The 23,642-nt window shown below is 41.1% G+C and overlaps 2 long non-coding RNA genes and 1 other non-coding gene across 4 annotated transcripts in view; 1 reads left to right on the forward strand and 2 right to left on the reverse strand.

Annotated features, from left to right (window-relative positions):
- The window catches only part of LOC106504662 (uncharacterized), a 31,747-nt gene extending 9,975 nt beyond the window's left edge, over positions 1–21,772 (reverse strand). The window contains exons 1-5 of one of the 2 annotated variants that reach the window (XR_014812542.1): positions 21,706–21,772; positions 17,170–17,214; positions 5,849–6,114; positions 5,489–5,547; positions 4,372–4,451 (exon numbers count right to left, since the gene is read on the reverse strand). This is a non-coding gene — a long non-coding RNA (uncharacterized LOC106504662). Of the gene's footprint in view, positions 1–4,371; positions 4,452–5,488; positions 5,548–5,848; positions 6,115–15,487; positions 15,626–17,169; positions 17,215–21,029; positions 21,116–21,705 lie in introns of those variants that run through there. The other variant, XR_002346655.2, reaches the window with a different exon arrangement.
- Positions 1–23,642, forward strand: part of LOC100519499 (uncharacterized) — a 60,311-nt gene that overhangs the window by 29,189 nt on the left and 7,480 nt on the right. The window lies entirely within an intron of this gene.
- LOC146400474 (small nucleolar RNA SNORD2) lies at positions 14,691–14,759 on the reverse strand. Its single transcript, XR_014814199.1, has one exon. It is a non-coding gene; the product is annotated as a small nucleolar RNA SNORD2 (small nucleolar RNA).

A 23,642-nucleotide genomic window follows, 5' to 3' on the forward strand; every position in this document is an offset into this window, starting at 1 on the left:
AGGGAGCTGAGGCCCCCACTGCAGCCTGGCCTCAGGTCCCCACATGTCCTGAAGCAGTAGGCTGATGTTTAAGAAAATATATCAGGTGTTTCCATTGTAGCACATGGGTAGTGAACCCGACTAGTATCCATTAGGAGCAGGTTCAATCCCTGGCCCACTCAATGGGTTAAGCTGTGGTGTAGGTCACAGATGGTGCTCAGATCTGGAGTTGCTATGGCTGTGGTATAGGCCAGCAGCTGCAGCTCCAATTCTACCCCTAGTCTGGGAACTTCCATATGCTATGGGTGCAACTCTAAAAAAAACAAAAGAAAATACTTTACATGTTCAGGTGAGCTGAGAGTATTTTTTTTTTAGGAATAAAATTTATTCTTATTTATTTACTTTTATTGGAATATGGGTGACTTACAATGTTGTATTAATTTCATATGTATAGCAAAGTGATTCAGTTATACATATATACATATATCTTATTTTTCAGATTGTTTTCCTTTATAGGTTATTACAAAATACTAAATATCATTCCCTGTACTATACAGTAGGTCCTCGTTGGTTGTGAGAGTCATTCTTTAAAAATAAGAATATTTTAGTGTTACAAGATTTCTGCAGCTCTTAATAGTTTGTAAAATCCACTATCTCATTTGCAATTAACATTCTCAATTCTCTTAGTCTGTGCTTTTTTACAAGGAAATAGTCAAGACAGCTTTCTTTGTTAAAAGAGGGTGTAAAGTATGAAAAAGCCCTGAAATATTTCAGAATTTTTTATTTATTGAGAAACTGACCAAGAACTCACATTCCCCCCCCACCCCATGCTGTAAGGAGTCTTCAGTGAAAGCTTTCAAAGACTGTCAGTTCAACTCTTCTCACTGGAAGAAGTCTGGCTATTTTGATCCCTAACTAAATTTACATAGATTTGACCTTTGACCTTTCAGAGGTATTTAAGTATGTTGCTTTTGTTCTGGACCATAAAATATATTTTAAAATTTAAGGTGGAAACTTCAAATATAGCACTTGTTTGCAAATTTGAGTCCATTTGAGAATTCAGTTGCTATAGAAAACCATATAGGCCCAAAGAAACCTTGACTGAGCTATGGAGTTTTTCCACCACCACCAGGATCAGAAGCACTGCCCTCTGGACATTCCAGTGGCACCAGCAGATTCTAGCATTGCACAGGTATCCAAAATTAGTCATACCAGGTTGTTACTGCTTTCCTTTGAGAAATGTAGGTGCTTATTTCAAGGCTCTATTGTCTACCTTCAAATTAGTACAATGAAATATTTAATCCTTATAGAATTAATGTAGATGGTTCCTTTCCAAAGTAGCATTAAGAATCCACTCAACTTTAAAAAATAATAATAATAATTGTCTCATCTTGATGACTTGATAAGAAAAAGAAAATTTACATAATGCTAGTGGGACTTGGAATGAAACAGGGCTAGTTTTTCCCAGCCCAGAACACTGTTTATGGGATACCTGTCTCATCTGCATAAAAACAATGATGAATGGTTATCAGGTGCCTTCCACATAAAAGGCCAGATGCCAAGCACTTTAGATATTTTGTGTTTAATCTTAAAGTTTCTTCACAAGAGAGGTCATAATAACCTCACTGTTTTTGAGTGAGGACACTGAAGCTTTAACCTTGACCAGGACCACTCAACTGAGTGAAGAACCCAGGATCCAGAACCTGGTGTACTTTCTCTCCAGATACCCTTGAAAAAGATACTTGCTTTATTTAAAAAATAATAATAATTGAGGTAGAGTTGATTTACAATGTTGTGTTAGCTATTAGCTTTTGCTAATTCACAACAAAGTGAATCAGTTTTATATATACATACACCTACTCTTTTTCCCGAAGAGGTTATTACAGAATATTGTAATAACCTGTGCTATACAGTAGGTCCCTATTAGTTACCTCTCCTTTTATAGTAGTGGGCATGTGCCAATCCCATCCTCCCAAACACTCCCTTTGTGTGTGTTTTTGGGCCACACTTGAGGCATATGGAGGTTCCCAGGATAGGGGTTGAACTGAAGCTACAGCTGCCAGCCTACACCACATCCACAGCAACGCAGGATCCCCAACCCACTGAGCAAGGCCAGGTATTGAACCCACGTCCTCATGGACACTAGTCGGGTTCGCTAACTGCCTAGGCATGATAGGAACTCCAGGATACTTGCTTTCTAAAAAGTGCATATACTTCCCTTTTTCCCTACGAAGAACTTAAATTGGCTAAAAATACAAAACAAGATAAAACTAAATCTCCAATAAGTAGATTAAAAAATCCAGGTGAAGGGAAAAGTAAAGTTAGGAAAAATAAAAGCAATAAAAGCAGGTGGGCTTGGTGAGGCGAAGGCCAGCATCCCAGTCAGGGAAGAATACAGCTGTGTTATCAGCAGTCCTGTGTTGTTGTCCTGCTCTGCAGTTGGTAACTGTGACTTTCAGCAAATTACAGAAATTCTCAAAGCCTTTGCTTTTCAATAATGGCACCCACCCCATAAAGTTGAAGTGAAAATTACATGAAATAAAGCATACAAATGCAGAGGGGTGGCTGCTATTGGAGTTTTGTCTTTTGAAGTCTTCATGATTGGGAGTTTAACAGAGCAATGAGGGTCACCCTAAAGTAAGGGTAAATATTTACGGCAGAACCAAAAACATTTGGACTCAATTAGACAATCCACACACTGGGTTTAAAACTTTTGTTTTAAATATCCAGCAGGAGTGCCTGTCATGGCACAACAGAAACAAATCCGACTAGGAACCATGAGGTTTCAGGTTCAGTCCCTGGCCTCACTCAGTGGGTTAAGGATCTGGCATTGCCATATGTTGTGGTATAGATTTCAGACATGGCTTGGATCTGGCATTGCTGTGGCTGTGGCTGTGGCATAGGCTGGTGGCGACAGTTCCAATTAGACCCCTAGCCTGGGAACCTCCATATGCCTCGGGTGCGGCCTTAAAAGATAAAAAAATAAAATTATAAATAAATATCCAGCAATACAACATATTGAATACTAATCAACTACAAGTGACATCACATACAAAAGATAAAGGGTTAGGACTCCTGGAGCCGCTCAAGCAAAGACATCGATTAACAAATGAACATTGATACCTCCTTGTAGTTTTGATTTGCATTTCTCTAATAATTAGTTAATGATGAGCATTTTTTCATGTACCCACTGGCCCTCCCTATGTCTTCTTTGGAGAAATGTCTATCACTTATATGTGGAATCTCAAATAGGGCACAAATTAACATATCTGCAAAACAAACAGATTACAGGCATAGAGAACAGACGTGTGGTTGCCAGGAGGAGAGTGGAGGAAATTCGATGGATGGGGAATTTGGGGTTGGTAGATGCAAACTATTATATATAGGATGGATAAGCAATGAGGTTCTACTATACAGCACAGGGAACTATATATCCAGTCTCTTAGGATAGACCATGATGGAAGATACTATGAGAAAAAGAATGTATATGTATCTATGACTGGGTACTATGCTGTACAGCAGAAATTGACATAACACTGTAAATCAACAATACTCTAATTAAAAAAATACCCTAAAAAATGAACATTGATAGAGTTAGACCACCTACCAAATGAAGAAGAGTGGGATAAAGAACCTCAGAAAAGAATAAAGTGAATGTCAGAAGATTGAGAGACATCTCAGAAAATTAACAAAGCCTTGAATGTTTTTTTGCAAGTGGTATTCTCCATAAAATTGTGCTGTGATGGTCAGAAGTAAAAAGAGTGTTGTACGAAGCTCTGACACAGGCAGTGTGTCAGAGAAGTGATGCCTCTGAATCAAAACAAAATCCATTCTTTGTGCTAAAATTAGCTAACAGCTGCAGTTACAAATTGCCTCTTACTAAATAAGATACTATACATTTAGTTTCATTATTTTGTTTGACCTTTCAAGATCACATGCCATTTAAAATTTTTTGGTGGGGTTCTATTAAATTTTGCTCTGAAATTAGATTCACTTTAAATGATGATTTCTGGTATTAATTACTCTCGAATTAAAAAGTTTCTTGTTACAGAATTATGTGCTCAACAATGTTAAACTACGTAAATTATTACCAAGAAGTTAGCTGGGTGCAGGTTCTTGTAGGAAGTGGGTCATAAATTTGGTCCTCCACTCTCTTTAAAGCCAACTTAGAGAAAAAAACTGACAAACTGAAGTTTACAAGTTGAGTTCTAGGTTTAGAGTTAGTAACTTCCCCAAGCTTTTATCTTTCAAAATCCCCTCACAGTTCATCCTGGGAAAGGGTTCCCTTTTCCCCAGAGGGCACGGAAAAAGCTGGCTGTCCCTTCCTCCTTCGGAGCCACCAGAGACTCTGTTTACCAAGGACAAGGACAAACGCAAATCTTTCCCCTTCACCTGAACCTCTGGCAAGGACAGCTGGCTCCTCTTCCCTTGTCTCACAAGTGACTTCGGTGAGATTAGAACTGTTTGTCCCCCTGAAAGGAGCCAGACACAGAAATCAACTCTTCCTACACAGCTCAGCTGATGAAAAGACCCTGGGGGACAGAACAATCCTCAGGGCAAAGCACCCCTCCCCCTTCCTCTGGAGGGCTCTGCTCCTCCTTGTGATGCTAAAGGGAAACCAGACCCATCTCAGATCTGGGCGATCCCCTGCCCAACAGCCCAAGTAAAGTCAGTGGCACTGCCTATGATAAAATGCAATCTGCTTCCTGTCCACAATAATCCAATAGGTGCATGATTTAAAAAAAAAAAAAAAAAAAAAAGGTGCTCTAGTTTCTAACCAGAGCACTATTTCTAGTGTGGAGGAAAGAAGTGCTCACTAAGTAAAGAACTTGGCTCAGTGGTTTTAAATTTTTTTTGGCTGAAATCCAAGTCCAGATGTCCTGCCCACACATGCACCCAGGTGCTCGCAACTGAATTTCAAGAAACAGTACTTAGCCTCACCACAGGTAAGATACTACAGCACTTCGTGTTCTGTTCGGGTTTTTTCTTTCTTCCCATTTTTCATAAATGCTGATTTCAATTTACCTAATAAACTGCATGACCCATTAAGTTCTAATCATTTCTCAGGTCTGAATTCAGGCAATAGCACCAAGCAGAGTTGGGAAGGTCATTTTCACCAGATAGGCGTCAGTCCCCCAGGCAGAAACCTCCACTGACTTACTGTTGCCTGGAGAATAAAGCAAAAATCCCCGAGGAAACTGGCCTTCTTCCAAGTGGGAAGTTTTACAATGCCCTCCACCTGCTTTTCTACTTGAATCTTCCTCTTCAAGCCTAAATCCAGTCCCTCTCTTCTGTAATCACTCTTACCCCAAGTGAGCTCTCTCCCTATGGAACTTCTATAGCACATCTTTTATACATCAGTAATATGATCACTAATATGACACTGACCTCTATCACCTTAATCAGCCAAGGCTGGTGCTGAGACTGTTTCCCAGCCCTGGTCACAAGGCCAAGCAGCGAAGCAGGCATATCGTAAGGGGGTGGGGGAGGATAAGAGGGGAGTACTCACCCTCACCCCTTCCTTGACCCCCAGCAGAAGTGCAATAAGACACCGAGCTACTCTTAATTCTGTGGAGAGAGAGTTCAGTGAGAATCAGTACACCCAGCCTGTGGTCATGGGTGAAAAAATATACTTATTACCTTTGTACAGGAAATGCAACTATAAAGTCAGAATTCCATTATTTGTTACTGAAATTGGTTCGCCACTCAAAATATGTTTTAATTACATGTTGTTTACAAGAAGACACTATTTGGTGTAAAACTGACAGCACTAATGGCCTGAACCTATCCAGAACCCATACTGGGCCTTGAACCCAGCCTAAACCCAGATTGGGACTTAAACTCATGGTTTTAAATTAGAATCACTCACCCGGTGTCTGGACTCACTGAGGTTCAGGTTCTTCATGCCTCCGCGCAGAAGGAATTCAGCAGGAGACAAAGTGATAGGCAAGAAATAGATTTATTATGATAGGACGCTTGTGAGAAATGCAAGTAGGCAGGCACGGAATCTCTACCCCAAGGATCCGGTTGGCTACAGTGTTATAATCCAAGGGGAGTGGGGCTTGGAAAAACCCACCTCTTCCTTTCTGGGAGTAGTAGCTCCTCCTAGGTATCCGATAAGGTGTATATTCAGATCTGCAGAAGGGCAATCCCCAAATTCTTGTCCTTGGTCTGAATCTGAATGCAGGCTCCTCCCATCCCTCCCCCCAATGACCTGAGGCAATTCTCACACCTCCACTAGTCAAGCGAGCCTGCCTTATTCTGATGGCTTTTTTGAGCAATTTATTAACTTACAGTGATCTCCCAAAGTCCCCTAGATTTCTCTATCTATGATCCTTTACTGGATTCTACAACTACCTATGCCTACTCCATCCCTATCAGGTGTGGACTGTGGATGAAACATTGACCAGTCTCCAGTACTGCCCTTAAACTTTGGAGATATGAAGTAAGTAGGTAAAAGGATAAAATCATCATTCTTGTTCACATCAAAATAAAATTCTATACTTATACAAATTTTTCCTAGAAAAAAAGTAAGCCACCAAAAGCAATGTTTTTAAAGAAAACAAGAAAAGCCACTGTGTAAGTCCCATGGAACTTCAGCTCCCAGTGCAAACATGGGTGTGTCTTAGTCCCTGCCTCTTTCCAGCACTTTCAACTCTGCCTGGAAGAGAGGTGCTTCTCTGAGTGAATTGATAAATACCTAGAGCAAGTTTCTTTAGAAGGCTCAACAGAAGTCCACATCTTATTAGCATAACACATAGTCTCTCTCATTCATTCTCCAGCTTTTCTGGCTCCTACTAATGAAACTGACAGCACTAACAGCCTGAACCTAGCCAGAACACAGATTGGGACTCGAACCCATGTGCCAGGACTCGAACCCGGTCTAAACCCACAGTTTTGTTTCTTTTATTTTTATTTATTTATTTTTTTTTTCTTTTCTAGGGCTGCACCTGCAGCATACAGAGGTTCCCAGGCTAGGGGTCCAATCAGAAACTGCCAGAGCCACAGCAAAGCAGGATCCTTAACCCACTGAGCGAGGACAGGGATTGAACCCACAACCTCATGGTTCCTAGTCAGATTCGTTAACCACTGAGCCATGACAGGAACTCCATTGAACCCACGGTTTTAAATTAGAATCACTCACCCTGTGTCTGGACTCACTGAGGTTCAGGTTCTTCATGTCTCTGCACAGAAGGAATTCAGCAAGAGACAAAGTGATAGGCAAGAAATAGATTTATTATGATAGGACGCTTGTGAGAGATGCAAGTGGGCAGGCAAGGAACCTCTACCCCAAGGATCTCGTGGGCTACAGTTTTATCCTACAAGGGGAGTGGGGCTTGGAAAGCCTGCCTCTTCCTTTCTGGGAGTAGCAGCTCCTTCTTGGTACCAGGTAAGGTGTGTATTCAAATCAGCAGAAAGGCAGTCCTCAAACTCTTGCCCTTGGTCTGAATCTGAATGCAGGCCTCGTCCCATCCCCTGCCCAATGACCTGAGGCAATTCTTGCACTTCCGCTAGTCAAGCAAGCTTGCCTTGTTCTGATGGCTTTTTTGAGCAATTTATTTACTTACAGTGATCTCTCAATGTCCCGTTTCCTTTGTTATCTGTGGTCCTTTATTGGGACTTCTAAAACTACCTGTGCCTACTCCATCCCTATCAGTAATGGCTCATGTTATTTTGAGTATTCATGATTGAATCTTCCTGTGACACTTATGAGGTAGATATTCCTACTGTACTGTATCTAAAATCCCAAAAGAATACCACTTGGAATCCTGTTTGCAAACAAGATCCTGTCCCATGAACTCGTGAGTGAAAGAATTGTGGTGATGAAGTTGGTTTGTGTAAGGAGATCACTTATATGTGGGATCTAAAAAAGGATACAAATGAATTTATTTGCAGAACAGAGACTCAAAGACTGAAAAACTTACATTGACTGAAGGAGCAGGTGGGGAGAGGGATGGACCAGGGGCTTGGGATTGACATATGCACATGGAAGTATATGAAATGATTGGCCAAGGGGGATCTGCTGCACAGCACAAGGAACTCTACCCAATATTCTGTGATACCCTGTGTGGGAAAAGAATCTGAAAGAAAATGGATGTGCATACATACATAACTGAAATACTTTGTTGTACAGTAGAAATTATCACAACCTTGTAGATCAACTATACTTCAATAAAACTTTAAAAAATGAAAATAAATAAAAACTTCCAAAGAATACCACTTGGAATCCTGTTTACAAGCAGGATCCTGTCCCATGAACTTGTGAGTGAACAGAACTGCCCTGATGAAGCTGGTTTGTGTGTGAACTATTTATAAACCTCCTTCTTGATAACTCAGTAATACGTGGCACATACGCCCTCTGAATAACACAACTCAATAGAGAGGCCATCCATGCATTCGATGTGTGTTGGATCACCCTTCTGTAATGTTCAGATTTGATGAACCTCAGTTAATAAAGATAATTAGGATGGGCATGCCTGCTGGACAGAAGAAATGGAAGCCCTTCTAAGCTGATGCTGCAGCTTCACAGTGTTCAGTTCAAAACCAAGGAATGATAAAGTCAATGGAAAACTATTCTTCACAATTCAAGAAGATAAAAGGAAGCAGTGTGCTGGATGACACGCAGATGGAAATCCACAAAACCTTTCACATTTGACATTGGATTTCTTCTGTCCAGCAGGCACACCCATCCTAATTAGCTTTATTTGACTGAGGTTCATCAAACCTGAACATTACAAAAGGGTGAGCCAACGTACATCGATAGCATGGACAGCCTCTCTACCTCTACCCCTCCCCCCCAGCTCCCCCCTCCTTGTACCATAGAGAAGAGCGTGTTGTGCAGTAGCAGCTATTTCTCACCCCAGTTATACTGTCCACCTGCACACCAGCCCTTCTTTGAAAGTCGCCTGCTCTGATGACCAATAGGAAGTGATAAAATGTAAGTGACCCATAAGGAAATTGTAAGGATGTCCTGTGTAAGTAATGATTCTGCATCAAAGGTATGTCCAGCCTCCGGACAAACAGTGGCACCCACCTCCTACCTCTACCCATCCCCCCTCCAGGGGGGGCACTGCCAGATGTGGGGCTGTGAGAGCTGCCAGGTGAGAGCCTCGGGGGCTCCATCCCTGATAGTCAGAGCCAGAGAAAGTGAGAGAGAGAGAGAGAAATTAAGCCCAAAGCTGGTGATCCCCCTTCCTCATAAAGATTTTTTTAAATTATCTTGAAATCCTTTGGTAAGATTCTAAACTTTTGCTAAGAATTTCTTTGGGTTTTCAGTTGCTGTTTTCCGCCTGTGTCAATGTGAACAAAGGACCCTCCCCTTCCTACCTAAAGAGCCTGGATTTAGGGTCAGTAGAGAACCATGGTTAGAATCCACAGGTTAGAGCGTGGTAGGAATGGGTTGACCGCTCCCTTTCCACTCACTGCAGTGTGACCTGTGCAAACTGCATAAAAAAGCTCCCAGTCTCACTCCATCTGAGTGATAATAACTACCTACATTGGGCTGCTGCCACTAAAATGTGATAAAATCTTTAAAACAAACATTACCCACTTATTTTAAGAATTAAATCCTAGCTGCTGCCTTCATTATTGTATTCAGACCATTCAGACTGTTCTTTGGTTTGTAATCTGCTGTCTGTAGTTTGAGCCTGTTTGAGTCAGCTGAAATAAAGGGAAATACTGTGGCCTCAGTTGATCGTTTACGTTTCTCAATAGAATATTCTTTAGGCATTTCTCCTGTGCCTGCTGCTTATTTGCTCCATAGAAGCAGGGTTATGTGGAAGGAAATCTCATTTCTATAGTGACTTAAAAGCTAGCGCTAATTTTGATTTCATCATGGTTTCTGGTTTCAGTTTGGTTTTCCTGGTGACACCAGGTGCCTGTTGATAGTGAGAAGTCTTTGCTGAGTACCTGCTTCTCAGCACTGTAACAGATGAGGCAGTTCAGAAGAAAAGACACCTCTTTGACCCGGAAAGACTTGCTGTTTGGTCAAAAAAATGTTTTCCCGGAGTTCCCGTCGTGGCGCAGTGGTTAATGAATCTGACTAGGAACCATGAGGTTGCGGGTTCGATTCCTGGCCTTGCTCAGTGGGTTAAGGATCCGGCATTGCTATGAGCTGTGGTGTAGGTTGCAGACGCGGCTCAGATCTGGCATTGCTGTAGCTCTGGTGTAGGCCGGCGACTATAGCTCCTATTAGACCCCTAGCCTGGGAACCTCCACATGCCGCGTGAGCGGCCCTAGAAAAGGCAAAAAGACAAAAAAAAAAAAAAAAAAAAGTTTTCCAAGCACAGTTTTGTTTTTTTGTGGGTTTTTTTTTTTTTTTTGGTGGTGGTGGTGGGGGTTGTTTGGTTTGTTTGTTTTTTAGGGTTGCACCTGTGGCATATGGAAGTTTCCAGGCTTAGGAGTCAAGTTGGAGCTTTAGCTGCCAGCCTATGCCACAGCCACAGCAACGGGGGATCCAAGCCACATCTATGACCTACATCACAGCTCGGGGCAACACCAGATCCACAACCTACTGAATGAGGCCAGGGATCAAACCCACCTCCTCATGGATGCCAGTTGGGTTTGATACCACTGAGCCATGACAGCAATTCCCCCAAGCACATTTTTGAATTCAGGAATTTAGGTCCTTAAGGGAACACTGAACAAATGCGAAACTGGGTTTGTGAAGAGCAATCATTACAGCCCAGTCACCTCTTACAAGGCCTATCGGGGCCTCTGTGGTTACCTCCCTGGACAGCTGGTCCCAGGTACATCACTATGGACCAGATGGCTTGCTGCCCTGGCCACAGTCTTTCCAGTATTCATGAGGCAAAATTCTTGCACACTGCTGTGAACATGTGATCTTTCAGTACTGATCTGGTGCTAAGGAATTCCTCTTACTGCTTACCCACGCCCTGCTTTGACCATATTGTGCCATCCCATGGTTGGAGGAGAGGCCCATTTTATATGGTGATTAGAATTCACCAGGAACCCTGAAGGGCAGGCTGGGGCACATTTGTTACCCGTCCTTAACTTAGATGAGCAGTTTTCAGGCAAGGAGTAACTGAAGCAACCTCACAAGTATTTTCATCCACCTGCAATTCTCGTGCAGTGAGATAGATGCTGCGGTAGATACTCAATAGATACTTGTTTAAAAAAATAACCAGAACACTGAGGGCCTCAAAACCTGTAATGGAATTAGCCTACACAGACTTGTGGATTTCAAGCTGTGCCTTGAGGGAAGGAAAACATACGGATAATTATAGAGTTAAGGAAACCTGTTAAGTGGTAAAGGCAAAAAGTTAGAAAGCCACAAGCAGTCAACAGGCCAACTTAGCCAGAGCAGACAGGTCACACACGATAGCCTGAAACTGCCCCCAAACTAGAGGTGATATTAGAAAAGACAACTTTGGGAGCTCCTGGTGTGGCTCAGCTATAATGAACCTGAATGGTATCCGTGAGGACTTGGGGTTAGATCCCTGGCCTCACTCAGTGGGTTAAGGATCCGATGTTGCCATAAGCTGGGATGTAGGTCACAGAAGTTTCTTGGATCCCATGTTGCTGGGGCTATGGCTTAGGCTGGCAGCTGCAGCTCCAATTTGACCCCTAGCCTGAGAACTTCCATATGCCAAAGATGTAACCCTCAAAAGACAATAAATAAATAAAGTAGATGGGTCATTATCCCTAACTGAAATGAGGAAATGACACCCAGGAGCGATAGGCTCTTGGTCTGGGTGCAGAGAAATCAGACATGGATGTGCAGAGTGGGATTAACTCAGAGCTAGACCCAGGACTGAGGGTGAGTTCCGAATTCACATTCACGCCTAAATTCAGGAATCCCTGAGCAGAGGCCACCCATCATTGTGTGTGACAACAGTGATGTTTTATGAAGAAGTAAGCCCCACCACCACACCCGAGAAAATGTAAAAGGAGGAATGCCTGGTACTAAGAAAGCCGGAGTAGAAACCACACCATCTTCTGAGCTCTCTGAAAGCCTTGTTTGCAGTTACCTGCATTTGAAAGGAAATGACCTAAATTGGACTGTAAATTAAATGTCTCTGGTCCTGGGGAAGTTCAGCACTAGGACAGGTGTAAGTGAAACAGTGTGGTCCTAAGAACTCTGAGGGCTGTGCTAGCTAGTTCCAGTTTCTCTAGGAGTCAGAGTCAGCTTAGCACTTTTGGTCACCCTGGGCTGTTTCCGGGCTGTGTGAGTGAACTACTGGACATGCTGGACCCATATTCACAAGGTAAAGGCCATTGGCACCAGGTTTCCAGTTAAGCTGTGGGGAGTAAAATGTCAAACTGTCTGGATCCCAAATTGGGCTCCTCTGTCATTACGTCATAAATGTGGGAACTCCTATTAGCAGAAGACTAGTTAAGATCGCTGGGCAGTCTTGCAGAGTCACTGTTAATACAGAGTTTCAAGACTAGTTTTCTGCGATTCTTTTGTTCCCATTGCACACCAGGAGCTTTGTGTGCAGGTGAGAAGGCAGGGCCCAGATAAAGAAGGCGTGGTCACAGCAGAGGTGGGGCCCCCTATCTTCTCCTGCTACCTGGACTCTGGGAGCATGATGGGGCAATACAGATGCTTATTTATTGCTGAGGGCAAACTTCTAGTTCGTTGTGCATTAAATCATAGGCTTCCTTCCTCATCCACACTCCTGATTTAGGGACACGGGAGGTGGGTTTAATATCTGATGAAAGTAATATGGAAAAAGAAGGAAAAGGAGCAAGTAAGCATTTAATACTAGGTTGCTAAAGATGGGAATAACAGCAAATTTTGGAGCAGGTAGTAAATTGGTTCCTCTCTGATTTCTTGGAAGTACTTCCAGCAGCCAGCCAGTAGAGGGAAACGTTTGACAAACACTTGCCTCTAAGAAACAGTCTTGCTGTGCTTTGCTCAGGAACTGCTACTGTGGAGTTCACTGCTTGCCAGACCCTGTCCCCGGAGGACTGGGGGCATCCGGACTTTGTCCCCTTCCTGTGAACTCCCAGGAAGGCAGGCGCGACTTGGACAGATAACGCCCTAGTTACAGGTGGAAAGGGAATGGTTTCCCCTCCTCATCTGCCTTAGCTCCAGTCCCTGACTGGCTGGTCCTGAAGACCCTGAAGATCAGTGTGTCTAATACTGATCTCCCTTAAGACAGAAGCTGTAAAGGATCAGCAGCTCCACCGTGAGGCAGAACGAAGGGTAGCTCCATGGCATTAGTAACTTGGCACTAGCTGTTCAGTCCTTTGTTTACTCAATACCATTTTTGTAATCTCAGAAAAGGTGCATTAAACTATAAAATACAAAAAAAAAAAAATTAACCAAAGCAGACAAAACTAAGACCACAATGAGATATCACTAAACCCCTACTAGAGGAGTTCCCTGGTAGCCTAGCAGTTAAAAGATCTGACATTGTCACAGCTGTGGCTCAGATCACTGCTGTGATGCAGGTTTGATCCCTGGCCCAGGAACTTCCACATGCAGTGGGCACTGTCAAAAAGAAAGAAAGAAAGAAAACAAAACCAGAATCACCAATTAAAGCAGCTAAATTAAAACAAACAAATAGAAATACCAAGTGCTGCCAAAGATACGGAACTGGATTGCTCACATGCTGCTGGTGGGAAGGCAAAATAAACAGTGTAGCTGCTCTGGGAAATAGTTTGGAATTTCTTATAGATAAACACACACTTACCATATGACCAAACAGTCCTACTTATAGTACTAAGTTCAGTTGAAAACTTTCGTAATTGCTCCAAATTGGTAACAACCAAGTTGTTCTTTAACAGGTAAATAGATAAAGACTAAAACACATTCATACGGTGGAATTTTGTTCAGCAGGTAAAAAAGAATGAACCACTGAAAGAATATACGCCACAGTATGAATGCATCTCAAGGGCACAGTGCTAAGCTAGCGTTTCTAGCCTTAGCACCACTGATGTTTTAGAAAGAGGTTCTTTGCAGGGGGTGTTATCCCTGTACTGTAGGAGCAAGAAAGCATTTAATACTGGGTTGCTAAAGGTGGGCCTCTTCCCACTAGATCAGGCGGCGCTCCTCCACTCCTCCCAGACTTTACAACAAAATTTGTCTTCGAATCTGCCACACACCCTCCGTGGGAGACAAGATGGTGCTCGGTTGAGAACTACCAAGCTAAGCGAAAGAAGCTAAACTCAAAATGTTGTGACTGGAGTTTCCATTGTGGCACAGCACAACAGAAACAAATCCAACTAGGAACCATGAGGTTGCGGGTTAGATCCCTGGCCTCGCTCAGTGGGTTATGGATCCGGAGTTGCCTTAAGCTGTGGTGTAGGCCGCAGACGCGGCTGGGATCTGGCCTTGCTGTCGCTGTGGAGGGCAGCTGTAGCTCCGACTGGACCCCTAGCCTGGGAACCTCCATATGCCGGAGTGCTGACCTAAAAAGACAAAAAAAAAAAAAAAAAAAAACCCACAAAACAAAAACGTGACTATATGATTCCTGTACATGACATTCTAGAAAAGAAAACTGTAGGGACAGAAAAGTATAGAATAGTGGCTGCCAACATTAGGGTGGGAAGGTTTGCCTACAAGAAGCAGCACAGGGAAATTCTGGAGTGAGAGTCTTGTTCTATATCCTGATTTCCAGGATCCTTTTGTCTTTTTACTTGTCAAAACTTAGGCAACAAGCCACCAAAAAAAAAAAAAGGTGAATTTTACTCTATGTAAATTAAAGAATAAATTTCATTTTGTTTTATTTCCTCAAATAATCAAATGACCAGCAATGAGTATTTTCTTCATCTCAGGTCAATTCTGAGAGAAGATTGCCATCATTTCACTAAAAAATAAAGTTTAAAAGCATACAAAAAACACTCCTTGTCTCTAAATCATTTAAAATAAATACCATAGTTGAGATAGACAAACTTTAAAAGAATAATATTTTACTTATCATTGAATGACATAGTTCTGAATTTTCATGTAAAATATCAATGAACTTAATGTACAAATGCCAATATAGCATAAAAACAGTACTGCAAAGTTTAACTAAAGTTCTTTATCTATGAATAAGTGCATCTCTCAGTACATATAGGGAACTTTAAAAAACATAATAGCTTGCTTATAGTAATCATTTCTAAAAATGAATTTATTGACTATCTTGAATTAGTTTCTGAGTGGAAACTGTTTACCAATATATAAAAGTATATTCTTCAGTCTTTTATAGAAAAAAGTGCTGTACCTCTTTTTAATTTAAATTAAGTTAAAGTAATTAATTTTTCACCTGTACAGGCATTTTCACTGCACTTAAATGCACTTCTCTATAGTTTCTTATACAGAAAAACCTCAGAAAATGTAAAACAGAGAAGAAGTTTTATGACGTACTTTTTTTTAATTGGGGTATAATTGACATATAACATTATATTAGTTTCAAGTTTACAGCATAATTATTCACTATTTGTACACATTGCAAAATGATAACCATAAAATGTCCAGTGACAATGTCACTGTACATAGAAAAAACTTTCTTCTTGTGATGAGGACTTTTAAGATCTACTCTCTTAGCATCCTAATATTTTTTAAAATTAAGTAGCAAAATATTGCTTAGGAACCTGGAAATGACGGATTCCAGGCCTGATTTCCCCTGATCCGAGCAAAGTGAATTCTGCGGCTCACACACCGCTTGCTGAAAAGGGAAGTAAGACTTCTGGCCTGGAAATAAAAATTAGAAGTAGATCTCAGTAGGAAGAAAGTAGGGGGCGGAGGCCCAGCTGGGGCATGAAACAAAGAGTGTAGGAGCTGTAAGGGAACGTGGAGACCCCTCACCACTTCCTAGGCAAGACTGCCTTTGAGTTACAGACCCGTGACTGCATCATGGCTGCCTCCCTGCCCAAGCTCGGACACAAATAACCCTTGAATTTGCTGTTGGCAAATCTGTTAGATGCCACTGGTTCTTGATACTGGAAAATGTCCCAGATCCAGATAAAGTTTTGTTTTGTTTTGTTTTGTCTTTTAGGACAGCACCCTAGGCATATGGAAGTTCCTAGGTTAGGAGTCTAATCAGAGCTACAGCTGCCAGCCTACGCCACAGTCAGAGCAACTCAGAATCTGAGCTGGGTCTGCGACCTACACCACAGCTCATGGCAACACTGGATCCTTAACCCACTGAACAAGGTCAAGGATGGAACCCGAGTCCTCATGGATACTAGTTGGATTCATTTCTGCTACACCACAGCGTTAACTCCAGATAAAGATTTTATAATTCAGAAAAGGACATTTGGTGGGTACGAGAAAAATTTCAACAGATGGCAAAATAAACAGGAACAGGTGGAATTTAGCTACTCTGTAATGAATTTCACAAGAATGGAAATCCAGCACTAAGCCAGTAAAGGGGAGAAGGTAGTTTGTTGAATCCTATTTAAGAGAGGACAAAAGATGCTGAGCAAAAAAATATCTGCAAACAGTTACTTTCTTGGGTGTTGTGATGTAAATAAGAAAAGCCTGGTTTGGGAATCCTGCATCCTATGTAGGCGCCTGGGCATTGCAGGAACCAGGGTGGGACAATTTCAAAGGGATGTGCCTCAGCTGGGCTTATTCAGCAGATTTTACAGATGCTCTGGGCACTTGTGGAAAAAAAGTCTTTGCTATAACCAGTTGCTCCTGAAGAGTTTTTTGTTTGCTCCCAAGGGGTGGGTTGGTTGTTTGTTTGTTTGGGGGTGTATTTTTTCTTTTAATTCTCTCAACTTGCTAATAGTCTTACAACATTTAGTGAAAGAAGAGAAGATTTCTTCAGTACAGAAGAATTTAAAAATCACTCCACAAAAAAAAAAAAAAAAAATTGGAGTCCCCACTGTGGCTCAGTGGTTAACGAATCTGATAGGAACCATGAGGTTGCAGGTTTGAATCCTGGCCTTGCTCAGTGGGTTAAAGATCCAGCATTGCTGTGAGCTATGTAGGTCGAAGACGCGGCTCGGATATGGAGTTGCTGTGGCTCTGGTGTAGGCTGGTGGCTATAGCTCCGATTAGACCCCTAGCCTGGGAACCTCCGTATGCCAGCGGCCCTAGAAAAGGCAAAAAGACAAAAAATAACTAAAAATAAATAAAAATAAAAATCACTCCAAAGTGGGTTTTGTTAGCTATTTTTTTGGCTTCTGTGACATTATCTCAAAAACTTAATTAACTGAAATTCAAGTCCATCATCAAACATCTGCCAGCCCCAGTCTCCTCCCCTGTATGATGGAGGTAATACCACTTACCCGCCTGATGTGAGCATCCAGTAAGATGGTTCACTCAAGCGAAACCTGGAAAAAATACAAATCATATTCATATTCAAATTGTATTCAAGGAATCATTTACATAGGCACTAAATAATATTTCATTCATTTATGAGATAAATTCTTGAGGTTTAGATCTGTGTATTTTACATAAGCTTGTTATAATGTCTCTTTAACAAAAGGAAACTTTTGTTTCAAGAATTATAAAAACCCAGACACTTTCTTACAGTAGAAGCAGACTATCATTTGGAGCAGATTATTAAATATCATGACTACAAATAGCCCAGAACTTCTCAGCCCCCAAGTCTTGTCCTAAACTTCAAATTCCAGATAGTAAAAATGACATAGTGTGAGAGTTGTGGCTGTCCCTAACCACCACATAAACTAGTTTCCTGTTTGAGATGGTCAAGATATCAAGAATTTTTTCAAAAGTATTTATGGGAGTTCCCGTCGTGGCGCAGTGGTTAACGAATCCGACTAGGAACCATGAGGTTGCGGGTTCGGTCCCTGCCCTTGCTCAGTGGGTTAACGATCCGGCGTTGCCATGAGCTGTGGTGGAGGTTGCAGACGCGGCTCGGATCCCGAGTTGCTGTGGCTCTGGCGTAGGCCGGTGGCTACAGCTCCGATTCAACCCCTAGCCTGGGAACCTCCATATGCCGTGGGAGCGGCCCAAGAAATAGCAACAACAACAACAACAACAAAAAGACAAAAGACAAAAAAAAAAAAAAAAAGTATTTATGTACAGTAAACCAATATCAAATTTACAACTTAAAATTATAACCTTAAGGAAAAATCAACTTTACAGAAATTGAGGAAAATAATAGAATTTATTTTTATGACACAATAAACTTAATCCTAGTTGCAGGATATTTGCTCAGTAAACCAACCTCAACCACCAGCAGTTACAGTTTTGGTGGCTCTACTTCCACTTCCAAGTAGTGGGTTAAATTAGACTCTCCCTGGTGATGGTGAAAATCCCCATTTGGGAGCCACCTGGAGGCAGTAGCTGGGGCCCAGCCCATGTTATGGGTGAGTCACACGTCTGGGACATCTTTCAGGAAGTCTTGACAACTCTCTGCTTTATGGGTATTTAAAATTCTGCCACTCAGGGGTCAGAATTATCGGCAGAAACTGTAGGATTTAGCAATACAAAAACAACCACAAAAAAGAGATTCATAGAAGCTCATTTTTGAAAATGTGTTTTAGTTCAAATGTATATTTTCTTCTAGAATTTTAGGATTTTCTTCTGGCATTCTTGGGCCAAAAACTGGTTAGCTAGGAAACGTTCTCACACTTCAGCTACTCAAGTTTTTTGTGCCTTAATGTTAGTGTCAGTCTTCTTTAGGTCAAGAATCCAGCCCAACCCAAGTCAGCAGCTGAACCTTCTTTGCCCAGAGGCCTTGTTACTGCCTCATTTGCACACCCTGACTCTCTATTTATTTCAGAGGCTTGGAGCTTGCTTGGCATAACCCCATTGTTTTTTAAAGAATAAATAAGTGTGTTTGGGGTGCAAAGATATATAAGAAAATATCGTTTGACTTTAGCGCAGAAACCAATAGGAATCAAAGCTCAAACTTTGTTCTTGGAATCCCCAGTGAAATCATGAGGTTATAATGGACAGCAACAACTCTTGGCACAAACTCAATAACATGTTCCAGAAATATTTGAGGGCTGAAAATAAAGACAAAGACGTGATGGTAAGTCTTACTCTCAGGGAAATGTGGTTCCATATTAATACTTTTTAGTTCTCTTTGTTGACATTTTAGAGTTTTCATTAAATAATTCTAACACTAATTTTAGGAGTTCCCATTATGGCTCAGTGGTAACAAACCTGACTGGTGACCATGAGGATGTAGGTTCCATCCCTGGCCTTAAACTCAGTGGGTTGAGGATTTGGTGTTGCTGTGGCTGTGGTATAGGCCAGCAGCTGCGGCTCCTATTCATCCCCTAGCCTGGGAACTTCCATATGCCACAAGTCAGCCCTAAAAAGCAAAAACAAACAAACAAAACAAAACAAAACAAAAAAACACTAATTTTTAAAAGTAAGATATTGACTGGAGTTAATGTTAGCATGCCCTGAACAACACTAGGAAAGGCACAAAATGGTGCACTGAGACTTTTATAACTACTTCGAGGTGTTTTTTGAGAAGGTAAATATAGTATTTATCTGGTATTTTAATTGTCCTTCCTTTCTCCTTCCCTTCCTTCCTTGCTTCCTCCTTTCCTTTTTTTCCCCTTCATTTCTCTCCTATTTTCCTTTCTTTCTTTACATCTTTCCTTTGGTTCTGACTTAAAAATAAGCTTTGGGACCTTTTTTAAAACCCAAACCAGTGGAGAAAGTCAGGCTTGGTGTCATGCTTCCTGTGTTCTTTCTTCCCTAACATTGATCCTCAGCTGTCATGAACTAGACACTTTACTTGGATAATGGGGACTCTAGATCTCTTAACCCCAGCCCTCCAACCCCCACCATTTCAAAAGTGCATTTTACATAAACATGCACCCTCTTGGCAGCCCAAGAATTAGGTCTGTTTTTTATCCCATTCTGTTCTAGTCTAATTAGTGCCTTACGTTAACCGCTCAAGAGAATGCCTTTGAACACAGCATCAGGTTCTGGCTTAGACACATGCTTGTTCTTTCCCATCCTTGGCAACGTTATCTGTGTGCAAACGTACATGTCCTAGGGTAGCTATTCTGGCCTGAAGCACCGTCTCCAGTCTAGGCCCCAAACTGAGTTCCTTCTAGCCCTTTTCAAAGACTCTTCCCTCCACCCATCCTCGCTCTTGTGAGGATTACCAAAACCTGGATTGTGTAAGTACCTCTCAGGTGTCTTTTCAACTCCTTGCTTCTGTTAGGAAGTAATGTAAACACCACCAGTGAGAACCACTGGTCCTGATTTGAGAGAATTTTCTACTAGTATGTAATACTTGTAAGTCATTGAGAGCTGAATATAATTGCTCTGTCTGTTTAAGCTCCCTGGAGCTGATTCTTCTGTTAAATAACACGGTTTACAAGGATAAATAATGCCTTTCCCTAAATATCTTATATATATACTTTGTTTTCCTATGTGGAAAATCTGTGGAAAATATTAAAATTTCCATTGTATGAAAAGAGAAACTGAGTCACAGAAATCAGTGACCTAGGAGTTCCTGTTGTGGTTCAGTAGTTAGGGAATCCAATTAGGAACCATGAGGTTGTGGGTTCGATCCCTGGCCTCGTTGCTGTGAGCTATGGTATAGGTCGCAGACACAGCTTGGATCCCGAGTTGCTGTGGCTCTGGCATAGGCCAGCGGCTACAGCTCCGATTAGACCCCTAGCCTGAGAACTTCCATATGCCTCAGGTGTGGCCCTAGAAAAAACAAAAAGACCAAAAAAAGAAATTAAAAAAAAAAAAGAAATCATTGTCTTAGCAATAATACTGATGGAAAAATATTGCAAATCAACTCACTTCTAGTGTCTAGTCTTAATCCACAAAATTCCTCTTCTCTCAAATATCAAGTCCATTTTTTTGAGCTAGATTAAGAAAATGTATAATATTTTATATCCCTTTTCCAGAAAATTTAAATCACTTTAAAATAGTATTCTGTGGTATCCTTATCTCTTTCAGTATAAAATCCATCATTTTAGAAAGTAAAAAGTTTGGATTTCATGGCTTAACGTGAAAATTTGGACAGTTCTGAGACATTAATGAACTTTGGGAATTAGGAAGTAAACAAAACAAACAAAACCCCAATTTGTATGCAATGCTGATATTCTTGCTTGGAAAATTTTATTGACCTGAGGACCAAAAATAAGATAAAATCTTGGAAGAAACCGTTCCTGGAATTTCTTTTCTTGAAACACACCTCGAGAATTGGAAATTGATTTAATTATCATAATAAGTTTTTCAGTCAGCTTCAATGCCAATCTCCAAATGCTGGTGCAATTCTGGGATGTGCCAAGAGTTCTTGGAAGGTTCTGGAATTCAGAAGTAGGTCTGTCAGGATGCTAGTACCAAGGGAGCAGAAGGAGAATCAAAAGCAACAGAGGTTTAACAAATCCACTCAGCCCTAAAAGACAAAATTAATTAATTAATTAATTAATTAATTTCACTTTTATTCATATCTACCAAAATATTTGTCAACTCCAAAAGGAAAGTCACTGGTCAGGGGCATGATATTCTTGGTGTATAATTGTTATCAAGTTAAACTTTGGAGTCTTGCTCCTACCTCTATTTGGAGTTTATTTATTTATTTGGTCTTTTTTGTCTTTTTAGGGCCGCACCTGTGGCATAAGGAAGCTCCCAGGCTAAGGGTCTAATCAGAGCTACAGCTGCCAGCCTGCACCACAGCCACAGCAATGCCAGATCCTAGCGGCCCCTACACCCAGCTCACCGCAACACCAGATCCTTAACCCACTGAGCAAAGCCAGGGATCGAACCCTCAACTTTATGGTTCCTAGTCAGATTCAATTCCACCGCACAACGGGAACTCCCTATTTGGAATTTTTGGCTGAAAATGAATGAAATGCAAATCAATTTACCTCAAGGTTGTTATTGGAGACTCAATCGTTCTTCAACTGATGCTTTTTCACCAAAGCGTTTGCATCACTGCAAAGCATTTCTGGAACTCAGAGATGGGCAATGTGAGAAGATGGTTCTTATTCCTGAGAATAAGTTCTTTTTTAAATCGTTGATCCTTCTCTGACAACATCTGAAGTTAATGTTTGTCCCTCTGATTCCCTGCTCTCCAATCCCTCTTCAATGTCTCCATGAGACTAGGGCCTAAGACTTTTCTGCAGAATGCTCCTACACATGCAGCAAAGGATGAGGAACCCACTTCTGCTGAGAAGGGCACTCTAGACCCTCAAACACCCAAGCATTCACCTGCAGACCCTTTTTGCAGGGTGTGTATACTTCTCTCTCACAATAAATACAAGGCAATCACATAAGCAGGAAACACAGTTGTTGGTAGGCTGCATGCAGTGTCCGATTTTGCTTTTTCAAAGTAAAACCCTTACTTTAAAAAATATTCATGAGAAGTTCCCATTGAGGCTCAGTGGTAATGAACCCGACTAGTATCCATGAGGATACAGGTTCAATCTCTGGCCTCGGTCAGTGGGTTAATGATGTGGTGTTGCTGTGACTGTGGCATAGACTGGCAGCTGCAGCTCTGATTCGGACCCCTGGTCTGGGATCCTCCATATGCCACAGATGTGGCCCTAAAAAAAAGAATCTTTACAGGAAATTTGACAAATTTATAAGCTACAGGATTTCTTTACCTGGTATCACTCACTTGAATGATACTGTAGTTCAAAGATCTTTTTAAACGGATTTGCACTCAAGTATTAAAACAACTCTGAAAATTGAATTAGTTGCCTATTTTACAGATTTCAAAATCCCTATTAAAGTAATTCAATAAAGATGTCCACATGAGTCACTTTAGGTGACTTCACTGAATACTTGTGAATTCCTATGGTTATAAATGAAATAATTAAGCATCAGGTTTGACTCATTTTAGTAACTATGGTTTCTGAAAAATGTAACACAGAAAACCTTTAGGTAACTAAAATAAATTTTATGTAAAAACTAAAAAGACATTTCCTATTTTCACTTTATGAACTATTCAGGAGTAGATCTTACTCAACCTTTAGGATATTTACAGTTAATAACTTTTACTCAAAAGACCTTTAGAAAAAGTCTATTTTAACTTCTAGATTCCATGCTGAAAAGGACACATAGGTATATACTTTTCATGTGAAAAAAATCCCAGTTAAGTCATTTCCAGAAATTAAAATTAAAGGCTTTAACAACTTTTAGAGTAACATTGACCCAAAGGAAGATACATATGGCCAAACAACAAATAGTAGAATTATCTGTTAATTAAGCATGTATTATTTCCACCCATTTTTATTATAACTTTATACTTACTTCTAATATTACTTGACTTGTTTTCTCTATTCTCAATAGGTTTACTACATTTAACTAAATTAATGTTTGCCATTTAAATTGTTGTTGAAACATTTAATTCTGTTAAATACACAAATTTATTTCCTATTATGAAAAATGGTATAGGAGTTCCTGCTGTGGCTCAGTGGTTAATGAACCCAACTAGCAATCATGAGGACATAGGTTCAATCCCTAGCCTTGCTCAGTGGGTTAAGGATCTGGCGTTGCTGTGAGCTGTGGTGTAGGTTGCAGATGCAGCTTGGATCCCATGTTGCTGTGGCTATGGCATAGGCCAGTGGCTACAGCTCTGATTGGACCCCTAGCCTGGGAATTTCCATATACCTCGGGTGTAGCCCTAAAAGACAAAAAGACCAAAAAAAAAAAAGAAAGAAAAAGAAAAATTGTTTGACATTATCATCACTGTTTCAAAATTTTATTTTAGTAGTTCAGTCATTTTTTTAATTTTTAATTTTTTCCTTTTTTTTTTTTTTTTTTTTTTCTGCACCCATGGCATATGGAAGTTCCTGGGCCA

This window comes from Sus scrofa, chromosome 8 (assembly GCF_054392235.1).
Source record: "Sus scrofa isolate SSC_HxYL_T2T_F1_AM1 chromosome 8, Sscrofa_HxYL_maternal_Yorkshire_Landrace_v2.0, whole genome shotgun sequence".
NCBI classification, from domain to species: domain Eukaryota; kingdom Metazoa; phylum Chordata; class Mammalia; order Artiodactyla; family Suidae; genus Sus; species Sus scrofa.